The 13,949-nt window shown below is 49.5% G+C and overlaps 1 protein-coding gene across 1 annotated transcript in view; it reads left to right on the forward strand.

Annotated features, from left to right (window-relative positions):
- Positions 1 to 13,949, forward strand: part of ARID5B (AT-rich interaction domain 5B) — a 97,671-nt gene continuing 83,722 nt past the window's right edge. The window contains exons 1-2 of the mRNA XM_026043049.1: positions 1 to 171; positions 10,167 to 10,392. The gene's annotated coding sequence lies outside the window, so the exon portion shown is untranslated. The remainder of the gene's footprint in view (positions 172 to 10,166; positions 10,393 to 13,949) is intronic.

Below are 13,949 nucleotides of genomic sequence, written 5' to 3' on the forward strand. Positions count from 1 at the left end.
CTGGCCCTCGGCGACTTCTTCTTCGTGCGGAGCGGCGCGGAGCAGCCCGCCTGCATCGCCGAGCTGCAGCTGCTCTGGGAGGAGCGCACCAGCCGCCAACTTCTSTCCAGCTCCAAACTTTACTTCCTCCCCGAGGACACCCCGCAGGGCAGGACCAGCGACCACGGCGAGGTGGGAGCTCCGCGCGCGCCGGTGCCTTCCGCGCCCCCCGCCCCGCGCACCTGCGCGAGCCGCCACCTCTCTCGGTGCCCTGCGCTCCCCGCGCAGCACCGCGCGCCCCGCGTTGGGCAGCCGCCGGCTGCATCGCTGCGATCCGCTACTCTGCGGGCTTGCGTTCATTTATTTGTTGATTTATTTATAAATGCTSCTCGGTGCGCTTAAGCGGGGCGGATATTACGAAATGGAGGCTGGGGGGGGATCAAGAGCCGCGCAGCTGGCGGGCCCGCTGCGGAGTGAAGAGGTAGATGACAGGTAGGGCAGCGCCCCRCACGTGCTGCGCCCCGGCCTGCCCCGCGCCCCCCGCCTGCCCTGAGGGGGGTGAGGCGGACCCCTCAAACCCCACAGCGTGGGGCAGGGGCCGCCTGCGGCTTCGGGGGCCTTGTGAGGGCAGCCCGTGCTGGGGGTGCTGCACTGCTCGGGAGCCACGGGAGAGCTGGGGATGCTCCGATGCCAGGGACCGGCTAAACCGGCGTGTGTGCGTGTGCGAAATGAAAGATGTTTGGGGGGAAGGGACACAAATCATTTTAATGCGCCTTAATGATGGGCTCGCGCTACYGCATGAGGAGCGTCGGAGGGAATTAAGGCTGCCGCTGCAGGGAGCACGGCACTGCCGGGCGCCTTCCCGCACCAGCGGGATGCGGGCGCTGCCGGCTGCGCGGCTTGTGCGCCGCGCTGGGCGTCCCGCGTCGCCGCCCGCGCCGGGCGTGTTTCGGCTACGGCACGCCTGGAAATTATGCAAATGGGCGCCGTACCGCACCGACATCGTCCTGGCAAACGTTAGAGCAGGTAAAAAGTTTGCTCAAGCAGTTGGGTTTTACACCCCGCTGATGTCATTTCCCCTCTGGCCCCAGTCAGTCAGTCGTTAGCCGCGCGGCACTGAGGGATGCTCGGCTGGCCRGGAGCCCCAGTCCGGCGCTCAGAGCTGGACCTAGGGAGGGCTGCACGGTGCTCCCACCGGGAATCGCGCCCGCGCTCGCTCCCCGGGGCTCCGCTGCCGCTTTCCAGGAGCGGCACTGGGGAGTGGGGCGGGATGGGGCTTCACACGGGACAGCCGGCTGCAAGGACCCTGAGGCATGAATGAGCGGGGGGCGATGGCGAGGGGGATACGTCGTCTCTGCAGGCGCCTTCGCTGTCATTGGCTCCGTGGCATCAGCTCCTTTGTGGGGATTTTGTCATTTTTATCTTTTAAACAATTTTTTGGAATAGCAGCAGTGACCCAACGAGACTGTTCTGCTTCAGCCGCTCAGAGGGAAAACGGCTGACATGGGATGCAGAGACTCTGSTGCTCAGGAAACGTCTGATTGGGATGTTTGATCTGATTGCCAAATGTTTGTGCTAATCAGCCATGAGTGTAAATATGAGTCTTTTTATAGTGAGTGGGATGCATCATCCTGCCCATGGCAGCATAATGCTGTACGCTGCTGGAACTGGGTGCCGCTGCACAGCCGGGCTCTGGCGCAGTCCACGGCTCTGTGTGGGGACYGGTCCGGGTTGCCCAAAGCTTCGCGCTGGGGAGGGCGGCGAGGCCTTTGCATGTGAGTTTAGCTGCATGTCGCTGAMAACTTTGCTACCTCTTTGAAAAAACGGGTGCCTGGGCTGCATTCATTGGACTGAYATAACGCATGTCAAAACTGGTGCTTGAGAGATGATGTTTGAATCGTGTCCCAGTGATCCCTAGGCTGGTTTGTTTGGGTGGCGGGACCTCCACTGGCTCCACCTGGCCCCTCAGCCACCATTGGCCCTCTGCTCATTCACCAGAACCCAGGTTTACTACGAATTCCTGTTGGCTTCCTCTGTGGTACCGAAGCGCGTGGGTCTGATGCAACGCCCTGCGCCTTGCAAATAACCCTTACTCATGCAAGCCCTCTGCTTGAGTAAGCATTGCTCACGCAGGGGAGAGGAGAGAGCCAGTTTCCTGTAATTACTTTCTTAGCACTAGTTCGCATTTTCCAGCTAATTTGGAGAGGAAAAATAAAAAAAAAAAAAAAAAAAAACAAGAACAAGTCGCACTAACTATAAACGTGTGTCATTTATAATTGCGGAAGAGATTCTTCCAGAAAGTTTGGGAATGTGGCAGCTCTTGTGGCTGCTCACAGCGGTCTCACCTGTCTTGGGGTCTCCCCAAGCAGGTGAGCTCTGCCCATCTTCCCCGAGCACCAGGGTGGTGGTTTGTTGCCCCTTGGGCCCTGCCCAAGACCTTCCTGCTCCCTTTGCCCAGTGACAGGGCTCTGATTCCCCATCTGGGTGGAGAGCTGGAGCCTGCAGTGCGTGGCGCATCTCCCTTGCTGGCACCCGTCGGCATCGGTAGCGGCAACAMGTTTCAAGCACACAGATGATGATTGTTAAAGGGTGCTTTAAAAATCATGCTAATAGCATCAATCTCCAATGTACACTAGCTCAAATTAATTCAGCTTTGGAAATCAGGTGCACTGTAATAGCAGCGTTAGCGAAATGACATTTGTCATAAAATAGCATGGTTTTGGTAATTGCATATCCACGCTGTATATTTTTATCTCTCTCACCACCAGGAGCATATGCTGGCAAAGGAAGGAGAGGGCAATGATATTACTCGGAGAAGCCACATGTTGCTTGCCATTAGCCAGCACTCTGGCATCTCTGGGCATTTATGGGAGATTCTCTTAAAAAAAAAAAAAAAAAAACCTTAATTTATTTTTTCCTTTTCCCTTTTGCCTGCGTTTCCCAATGCTCTCAGACTGCAAAATACACCCACTGCTCCCCAGAGTTGCTGTTCCCAGTCTGATCAGTGGCACTAAACATTAAACTCTTGTCTTTGGAGAATAATAGGCCTCACATGGTACACCCTCCAGCATGTTGAGATACTGTGCAGGCTGGAAAATAAAAATGTTCTAATTGTGTCTTTTAAATAAGCATAGGAGTGAATTAATTAGACTATATTTTGTCTTTAGTTGCTTAGTTACACAATAGTATTCCTATGCACAAGTAAGATAAATTGGCTCTTTTTATGCTGCTTGTCCCTTAATCATAATTACTGTATTGCTCAGGAGAGTAACACACACATAGATTTTGCATTTTTAATAATATTCAAACAATATGCATGCGATATAGAAAGTATGTTCTGATTCAAGCCCTTATATGCTTTTATTCAGGAAGAACTTCTGCTGTTGTGGGAGCAATATTTGCATTAGTTGCTCAGAGATGTAGTTCTGGGAAATACATAATTGAAATATTCTTGCAATGCTTGTTCTGGCCCTTTCATTCGCATTCAAAATAACAATGCCTTAAGTCTCCGAACAGTCATCCACTCCTGATTTAAGAGCTTTCTTCTTTGTGTGTGTGCGCGCGCGTGTTTGCGCGGGCGCGGGGTGGGTTCGCACCCGGGGTTAACCCTGCCGAGCCCGGGCGCTCCCGGGATTCGCCGCGTCCTGTTGCGTAGGGCTTTTTATCCCGTAGCTGCAGCGCAGACAGCAGCTYGGACCAACATGGGCATTTTATGGCATCAGTCCAATGACCTTAGTGCTTGGCAGGCATCCATGTTTCTGCGCAAAGGTGCCAGGCTAACAGATAATGAGAGAGTTTGTTTTCCTTTCCTAGGTGTTTTTAAGTCTGTCTTTGCAAGCTGTGGTCTCAGTTTTGGGGGGCTCCCAGGGGCCAGAACTGTGGGTTTCTGCGTGGGCCGTGGCGCGGGCGCACGGGGGAGGCTGGCGAGGGCCTGGCAAGCCCTGCTCCGTGTGCGTACACGAGAATTGGCTCCATTGTTCTCGAGTATGAAAAGCAAGTAAATTATTTACAGATATTTGCTAATTAAAGCACATATTGTTTTACCAGCACAATAGAACATAATATTAACAAAAGACAAAAGAATAAGCTTGCATAATTTAAACCTGCTAATGCAACGTACTCCTTGTTAAGAAAAAATATAATTATGTAATCCACAAGGAAAGCTCTTCATACTGTAACTGTAGTAGGCAAAATTAGGAACGAATTGCTTGTCAACTTGCCTGAACTAAAACAACTCTTTGAGATCTGTGAGCCATCTGATGGGAAAGCATTTTGACTGAAGCCTATTTTCTCCTCGGTCAGAACTTCTATCTGCAGTGACAGATATAAATTCAATTTGAACCTCTGTTCAGCAACGGGAGGAGAGGGGGGGGAAAATGAAGAAGGAGGCTCGTGGTAGAAATGTGAAATCTGGCTGCTTGCATCCATCCCTCCAAGCACCCCATCTCCACCCCACTTCTAGAATGGGTTTAACCAGGAGCCCACAAAGTAGCCCACGAAAACCTTGTGCTGCCTTGCCCCAGGCACTGAGTGTGCAGCGCTCTGGAAATACTGAGTCAAGAGGAAGAGGAGGTTTATTAACACGAAGGAGAGTGAAAACCTTATGGCAGTAGACGCCATCCTTGCGGTTCTTGCSGTTACTGTGCCCTGGGCTTGGCCAGGACCCTGGTAGATCTGGTGAACGTGTTGGGCCTCAGCCCTGTCCATCAGCGCAGGTTCCCAGTGGGCGCATACGACTGGGCTGGACTGGGGGGGTGGCGCAGCACCTGTCACCTGGGCGTATGTCTCGGGATCGGTACGACCCTTGGCAGCACATCCTGAAGGACAGCGCCGAGGGGCTCTGCCTTGGCCTCGGCACAGTCCTCCCGAGCACCYGAGGAATTCCTGGGCTGCTCCATCCTCATTTTTGAACCTCTTTCTCACGTGTGCTCATGTGCAGATTGGTGGTCCCTGAAGCCACTTGCATCTCCCAGTTGCCACGTCCGTGTCTCCATACCCATGGGGAGACTGAACAGGGCACGTGCAGCAGCCAGACCTCGCCCATGGCGCAGCCAGGTCTGTCAGCTCAGCTGTGATCCCAGCGTGTCCCACTGCTCCACAGTCACCAAGCCTGAGTTCAGGTTTCTGCTGGTGCCCAGAGCCTCATGTGGACATGCTAGYGTCTCAGAGCCCTTGGAAGTAGCCGTGTGACGGAGATGGGACCCGGATGGGCTACAGACTGGTGCCTTGCTCTGAGTGCAGCGGCCGTCACGTGCGGGCAGAGGTGCTTGCGCCTGTGCGAGAGGTGCATGCGCCTTTCTTCCCAAATCCAGTKTGGCTTTTCCTGAGCGGGAACGTTTCCAGGAAGCCCCTCCTCCCTTTCCCTGCAGCGCGACCTGCCCCTSCAAGTGGGGCCTCGAATACGGAGCTGGGCTCGCGAGGCAAGAGCCGCGTTGTTGCGCCCATTACAGGAACCTCCTTTTTGCCCAAATGACAGAACACTAAAGCATACGAAGGATGGAGGGGAAAAAAAAACCCACAGCCCAAACAGCCCACCAGAATAACAGAAGCCTTTAYGTCCAAATGAAATATACAGTTCTATTATCCCCGGTGAATGTAGTTCATACGAGTTGAATTGTATTTTCTTTCTCCTGTGGATGAATGTGTTTTCATCAGCAATGTACTAGGTTGTAAAATATGCGTCCGCAGCTATCTGGTGCGCTAAAGATTTCAGTAAAAGGCTGAAGACGTTTTCTCATGCAAATTATACTGATCGGATAAATGGCACGCGGTGTCTCCTGTAATTATCAGCAAGAATTTCTACAGGACATCCCCCATTTCTCTCTGGGACTTACATTTGATGGTAGGAGATGGCCAAGCAGGTGTTCGCCTTGCTCCTGCCCTCCCAAATTCCTCAAATGACCTCTGGAAGCACTGCAGTGAAAACATTCGCAGCACATCAAAATTTCGAGCTATCTCAGTCACTGTGATTCTTCTGAGGCTGCCTTGCCTCTCCGAAATATAAATCTCCCCCGGTTATTGGCAGGCAGTGAGACGCCGCGATGTGCGYGGTGCCGGGGAAGCAAGACGTGCTGCCGCCCCGGGTGCCCTGTGACTCTCTGCTCTAAAGACTTCATATTTCTTTTAAAAAACAATTATCTGCTTTAAACTCTGCTAACTACCTGACCTCTTTCCATGAATGTAAGTATTTCCACCATCTGCTGAGTCAGGCAATATAACGTTTTGTGCTTTCACCAGCCTGTGATGGTTGCTTAGACAACAGTGACATAATATTTAAGCATAACGGCTCTCAAGAAGGTACTGTCCCTTTTTCCCTGGACTTCTCTGAAAATGCAAATCTGTCGTCCTTGGAAAGAAAAGGAGAGGGAGAACAGCAGTTTGTATCACAGTCTTTTGTCAACTGTCTCCCCATTGCCTCCGTGATAGGTGAAAGTATTTTACTTTGCTCAGGAGTCTGGCGAGATGTGCTAAAATTACAGGCTGACTAGATATCCACTTTTATAGAAACAGAAGAAAAAGCTCTTCTTTTTATAGCCAGCATTTATTTCAAGATTTGGACAACTCTGTGAGGGGAAGAGCGTTCCCGTGGGTCCCTCTGTGCCCTTAAAGGGGCAGCCGGGGGCAGCTGCCCTCCTGAGCAGGCCGGAATCGGCATCTGCTGCTCTCCCGTGCAAAGCTCCCCTGGTTGCAGTGGGAAGAAATTGAGAGACTGCAAGTGCTGCATTCATTAAAGACTTCCCATGCAATGGAGACTTCATAAACCTATTGCTTTAGAGCAAGGCTAATACAGCATGAGTTGATTTGTGTGTGTGTGTGTGTGTGTGTATGCAAATATATATGTGTGTGTGTATGCATACACTGTAGGCAACGTGGGTGGCTTTTCATGTTTACACAGAGATATAATTATGAATGACATGAAGGGTATACAGCAGATTGCTTTAATCTTCTAAAGGTTTGTTAGTCATGTGTCACTGCGTACCTGGTTTTTATTTACTTGACATCTGCATTTCTCTGTCGTCTTGTCAAAGGGGTTTCTCGGGGAGCGGGAGGGCGCAGGGGATGGGTGCACAGCGGCTCATACCGCGTGGGCGAGGGGGTCTGCTGGGTACAGATTCTTTGATTAGTGGATTTTGTAAGAGGACTATTCAACTCAGCCAAGTTCTGTTGACCCCCCACATGCCCTGGGGTTTCTGCAGACTTCTACATTTCCACTCTGGTTGTCTCCAGAAAGGAGACAACCCTTTTTCCTGGACCATTTTCTCATCCCCTTCCCAAAGAAAAGATGCAACTTCTGATTTGGGTCCAATTGTGGTGCTTGGGAAGGTTACATAAAGAGATGGGCAAAAAGCCCTAAATAAATGGTGGGCAGAAAGCAAGCAAATTCCAGATCTGGAAAAGTCACTTTGAGATGGTGAAAAGTCCTAGGCCTTGCTTGTGGGACAGGTATTGCGAGACAGTTTGGAGGAGCTGGTGCCCATCTTGTGCAGAGGAAATCCCAGTGTGACCTGCAGCTGCCACTGCATAGGGAAGGTCAGTGAGGGAAGTTTGCGTTGGATGGAGTCTGAGGCCACTGATCTTTAAATTGGGCCTAAAATGGATAGCATTTAAAACAGTAACAGTGAGAGAAAACAGACCTAAATTATACATCCGTGTTTACAAAGAGATTGTTCAAGCAGAGGAAGATGTTGGTTTCTTCTTCAGAGCTGTTTTGTTGCCCTGTTAGCTGCACAAATGTGGTTGTGATGCTCCTGGCACGTTTGGGATGTGCTGCATCAGCTTGTCCCAGCCTGGGGAGGAGACTGTGAAACATATAGGATCATTTTTCCATTTTTCTAGCTAAAAATAAGTTCAGATGTATTTCCGTTGTAAAACTGCAGTGATCACTAATGGCACGTTAAGGGGATGTGTGTTCATGCAGAACAGTCAGAAGCTGAGCAAGTAGTTAGAAAAAAATAGCAGGCCAAGGCACACCACTCTTTCGCCCTTCACCAGATATTTTTTGTCTAGTCAAAACCACCATTGGACCCAGTGCCTTGAGCCTATTATTTTAAAACTCAGTCTGAGTGTTTGCGTTTTGGTTAATTGCCAGGCATTAAAATGACCATAAAAAGCTTTGGTGTCTCAGCCCCATGAGGTGAAACGTGGGGTGACCGGAGACCCTGGCACGCCACGTGTGGCCAGGAGCCTGCTGCAGCCTGGGACAGATACACCAGGATTGAACCACATTGACTCACCCTTGTTTAAGTGACATTTCTTTTTTTTTTTCTTTTTTTTCTTTTTTTTCTTTTTCTTTTGTTTTTTTTTCTTTTTTCTTTTTCTTTTTTTTATGCATACATTGTGTGCGTGTGTGTGAAGGTTGTATTCTCGAAAACAAGTTTATTCACTGATGATGTAATAGTGATTGTACTTTTCTTTGGTTAATAAATTGTCTGCTCGGCTTGCTTTGTATGGCAGCCAAAATTAGTCATACCGGTTCTTGGAAAGGATGTGAAGAAACTAGCAATTGAAATCGTAATCATTTGATCGTAAGAGCTATTTGGAAGAGAATATTTTAACCAAAAATACATCTGATTTCCAAGTCAGATTTTTATTAAAATGCTGCTAAATCAGTTCTCTGGAGTCGAATGTTAGAAAGTGTGTAGTGCTTGGTGATGGAATCCAACATCCTAAAGGAAGACTTCCCACAGAAGCTACCGAGACTGTCTTCAGGCAGGCTGGAAATACATATTTCTTTTCCGTTCTGACATTTAATAATCGCCATGTAATGTCTATAAAATGCATAGCAGCTGCAGCTTTTTTATTTTGAGTGGCTGGTGTAGTGAAATTGGGTGAAACCCTCCACTGAGGTTGCACTTTGTAGCACCCCAGCTTGTTTACAAAGTCTTGACGTTTGGCACGGGCAGAGGTGCAAAACGTGGCCGGTGCCGGTGGGCAGGGAGGGGGCCTGCCCGGCGCCTACGCCTGCCTCCCACCCCTCACCAGTACCTGCTGGTGCACCCCGTGTCGCGAAGGTGGCCGCTTACAGAGCCTTCCCGCGTTGTGTGAGGCCGAGTGGAATAGCAGATCTGCTGGACTTACTTATTYATTTTTACCAGTGGTACTCCAGGTTCTGTATTGTGAGTAACTCACCTCAATAAAGCTTCCCCCCCCCCTTCTCTCTCCACTGAGCAGTATTTTATTTCCTGAGGAATGTGTTTGGTGTGGAAAAAAAAGGGGGGGGGGGACGAGAGAATCACTCGTGCCTTTCTCTTTGTTTGATAACTCAAAGAATTTCTCTCTCCTTAGCAAATACTTGTGTTTTGTTTGAGAGAAAAATTGGACGCTGCTTTATTTATTTCGAGAACCAGTAATCTTATTTAGTGCTAGCAATGTGTGGTGTGCAAGGTGTGGTGTGCAGCCAGCTCTCATTACAACATAAATCATTCCTGCTATGTTAACTAAAATATCTGGAGTGTATCTTGCTGGATACGTGCGCCTGTTTGTTTGTTTATTTTTTGAGGCTTTCTCGAGCCCCCGCTTACTATAGTCGTCTATAAAACATTCTGCTTATTCATCATGACTGAGAGGAGTTGATTGTTTCCTGGAAGGATAAAATTCAGCAATTAGAGCTGTTTAATTCAAGTATATGTTCTGGAGGCTAAACCAAGTGTAAGTGCTTTTCTTAGAATGTCTGTTTAAGAGGGGGGGAAAAAATTACAGTTCTCTTCTGATCTCAAAAAAGGTTTTAAGAAACATGAGAACGTGCAAGTTTCTTTTGGTGGGAAGCACATAACATTTATGTAGTATTTCTTTTGGGATTACATCACAGTTTTATTTAATTTTTAGGACAAAAGTTAAATTCAATATTTGCGAATAAGCCAAGGGAAAATGTACCATAAAGGCAGGAATTTTCTGGTGAGTCAGAGTTCCAAGAATCAAAGATTTACTTAGGCCATTTATTTCGAGACTAGCTATAACCATTAGTCATCCAGCCATGAATTTCTACATTTGCAGCTAATTGCACCTAAAAAACAAACTTTCCCCAGAGGCCTTTGGGTTATGCAGAAAGCGATTTGGCAGCGGTGTTTTGCAGGGCTCTCCGAGCCCGGCCTTGGGCCCCGTGGCAGAAGCCGTGCGCCAGTGTCCGCGGCAGCTCGTGATGGGACCCCCGTGACCTGTTGTCTCCCTGTCTTGGCCACTCCTCGCAGGATGAAGTTATCGCCGTGTCGGAGAAGGTGACTGTGAAGCTGGAAGACCTGGCAAGATGGGCGCAGTCCGACTTCTCCAAGTGGCGATGCGGCTTCCGGGCTGTGCCGGTGCCTCCGGCCGAGGCGGCGCGGAGCGGCCACAGGGAAGCCCTGGCCCGGTACCGCCAGTCCACGCTCAACAGCGGCTTGAACTTCAAAGACATCCTGAAGGAGAAGGCCGACCTCGGTGAGTGCTCCTGGCATCAGGGCGGTGTTCAGACGGGGGTCAGCGGCGGAGGAGCCCGGTTGCGCCGGTCATGGTCACGGTGCGTGTCCCACCTCGAGGCGGTGCTGGGGGGATACCCGTGGTTTCCTCAGGTTTCCGCCTGGGGGGTTTCTTGTGAGCTGTCAGTGCTGCGCTCTGGAGGCGCTCAGTGGGTGCCCCACTGCTCTCTGACTCCAGGGAGGCAGCAGTGGTGTGGCGGGCTGTGGGGTGGCCCAGCTGCCGCCTTGTCGTGGATGGGTGGCATTTCATGGCAGTGACATAGGACAGGGCGGCTGGAGAGATTGATGCTGTGCGTAGGGAGCCCCACGTGGATGGGGACGTGGGGAGCCCTCTGAGGTAAGGCTGGAGATGGCTCCCAGGCCCTGACTGCCCTTGTGAGGTGAGCTGGGGACGCAGACGGCCGGCGTGAGGGGCAGCGTGAGCACAGCYGCGGTAGTGGTGATTGTGGCTTTTGGGCTGCTCTCGTGCCTCATGGCTGCCTCTAGCAAAATCGGCGGTGGGACCTGAGGTCCAGGGAAAGGGGTGTCTTCTGCTGATAGCTGGTTCGCTGGYTTAGGGTCTTGGGTGCATCAGCGCTGTCAGGGACAGCACTCTGAAGCGTGTGCCAGTGACGTTCCTCTGTTCTACCAAACTTTAAAAAAATGTTTGAAAGAGCATCGCGTGTGGGACGTARGGTGTTGAAAGGTAAGGAATTGGAAGTTAAGGCTGATGCGTGTGTTGTACCTGTGTGAGCTAGAGCCACAGGGCCAGGCTTGGCCTTGCGAATGGCACRACTGCGCTGGCGCCGCAGCCGAGCCACACTGAGCCTCCCCGCGCCCTGGGACATTTGTCTTCTGCATCTAACGCGTTGTCTGATCTTACCAAACAGGGAGGTGATTTTATCTATCTCACCTCTTGCCACTAGGTGCACAGGTTGGAAGATTAAAACACAATTGTAAACTGATATTATTTTTTTTTACATCTCCAGGAAATGAAAGAACAACTCATGTAATGCATCCTCTTTTCCTCTGCTTTTCTGTGTGGTTTCTTCTGGTTCATAATTACATGCAGTAATTTTCTCTGCTATTGCCCTGGCATCTCCTTTCCACGCTACATTTCTTTGCATTTGTTTGTTGTGTCAAAAGAATCGTAATGTTTTTCAGACAGAACTTTTGTCTATTAATGTTTTCTTGTTTTTGTCTTTGACAAACAAAAAACCTCTTGTGGTAAGTTATGAAATTGCTATTATCTACCATAGGAGCCAAAGAAAATTATTTTGATGCATAAAGCTTATACTTGCATGTTAAGCCTTTGAAAATAGGGGTTATACCGAAATACTTATGGAATCTAAACTATATGCTATAATTTCGATAACCCACAATCTGGTGTTGCTCATTTTCAGTCAGAGAATCTGGCATTCTTTGTTTGCCTTTTTTTTTTTTTTTTCCCCCTCAGTATAAAGAGTATTTTGAATAGTGCTTGATTCTGATTGCCCATTTGTTCACCATGGCTGGTTGGTGGGGATGAAACCAAGGGTTCAAGAAGACCTAGAGCAGGCTATTCATGTTGTTACAGACATCTGGTCTAGCCTGTGAAAGGCTATCAAAGAAATGCCTTAAATCTAATACTAAAGTGATTTCTCATTACTTAAAACACCTCAAAAAGTTGAGCATATTTTGCTTCTGGTATCTGGAACTAAGTCGTAAGAACTAAGAGGTTTTTGTTGCTCATGGATGCAGCCCTGCTTGGTTGTGCCTTGATGGTCACTTGTGAACGGTGGCATTTGTCTCGGTGTTGGGATCCAGGGCTAAGGCCCACCAGTTGAAGACGATTTACTGCTCCTGTTGAAGGTGGTCGGTGAAAGCCGGTGCCACTCGCAGGGCCTTGCCGTCTCTTGAGCCGTAGGCGAGGGCCGTGATGCGCGGTGCGGTGCTGCGACGCGGTGCTGCAACGCGGTGCTGTGGTGTTGCGGTGCAGTGCTGCGATGGGTGCTGCGGTGCAGTGCTGTGGCGTGGTGCTGCGATGTGGTGCTGCAACACGGTGCTGCGGCATTGCGGTGCGGTGCTGCAACGGGGTGCTGCAATGGGGTGCTGCAACGGGGTGCTGTGGCACGGCTCAGCTGATTAAACCACCATGAGTTTAACCAGCGGGGAGCTCTGCAGCAGGGCGAGAGCGCGGTGCCTTGAGTTGGGTTTTGCCTTGCAGATTTTGAAGGCAAAATTTTTAAGATTTTTGCCTTAAGGATCTTAASGTGCCGCCTTGACTCAGTTCCTGCCTGATGAGCTGCCCCGGTGCTGTGTTGCCTGGACAGGAGACCCCTTTTCTATGGATCTGGGTCTGAAGGGAGCAGGTCTCCTCCCACACTGGTCAGGACACGTGTGCCCTCTGCCAGCAGTGCCCCTGTTCAGCCCTTGCTGAGATGGGGAGGTTTCTGAAGCAGGTCTTGAAAAAGTCYAGATGAGCAAGGTGAACTCCTGCCCTCCCCCCTGCTTTTTTCCTATGAAAAGGTATTTTTGCATGACAGAGAAGTCCCATAAAAATAAATAAAATTGGAGATTTTCCTAAGAGATGTCTTTGGAGTACGCTGTAGAAGGTAATAGAAAATTAGGTCCCTACCAGAAAGCTGAGGAAAACTTTCCAAAATCAGTTTCACCCAGTCGGGGAGTGGCAAAGGGAGGAATGGCCGGGGCGAAAGGCAAGCGTGGCTGACACAGGCCCGCGGATGCGGCGCCGTGAGAACGGGCGTGATCAAACACACGAGTGCCGGGCGCGGGGCCGCCCGAGCCACGGGCGCCTGCCAAGCGGCGCCGCGAGCGCGGCCGGTGCCCGTGCGCCGCCCGCGCCCCAGCCAAAAATGAGGTGCCGCCTGCAGAGCCACAGCCCAGGGAAACCATCCGCCTCAGCTGCAAGTTGACCCTAATTCACATCCCATAACTTTTCCTTCCCTTTCTTTATTTTCTCTTTTTTTTCTTACTTTTTTTTTTCCTTCTCATTCCTTCATTTCCTTTTCTCCTTTTTCTTTCTTTTCTGCAGAAACTGGAATTTCTGTAGAATCCCATTGTTTTCATCACTAGTGAATTATGCAGAACTTTTCCTTAGGACTCTGTTAAATAAAAGATCTAGCAGTGGCGCTTTTTTCCTTTTTCTTTTTTTTTTTTTCTCTCTTGCATGTTTCAGGATTTCAGCATGAGCAATGATTTTTAGAAATTATTTCTTTGTGGCTCTTGAGATATTTATGTTATACATTTTGTCCCTTTCTAGAAATATGTCAATATTGAATGTAAGCAGTTAATGTCTTAAGACTATTTATAGCTTTCTGAGTATTTCTTTCAAATGTTGAGAAAAATAAAGAACAACAACAATGCAGCATATAAAAATAGAGTTCAGGAATGTATTATTCATAATGAACATGAGAACCTGTTTTTCCAGAAGAATTGGTCTGATTAAATCATTCACTACTAAGGCCGTTAGTTATTTATTTTTGTCTTTAGAATTATTTAGGGGATTTTTCTTTGTAATAAATGACTTGTATATACCCA

This window comes from Nothoprocta perdicaria, unplaced genomic scaffold (assembly GCF_003342845.1).
Source record: "Nothoprocta perdicaria isolate Ctin4 unplaced genomic scaffold, notPer1 scaffold_32, whole genome shotgun sequence".
Taxonomy (NCBI): Eukaryota; Metazoa; Chordata; class Aves; order Tinamiformes; family Tinamidae; genus Nothoprocta; species Nothoprocta perdicaria.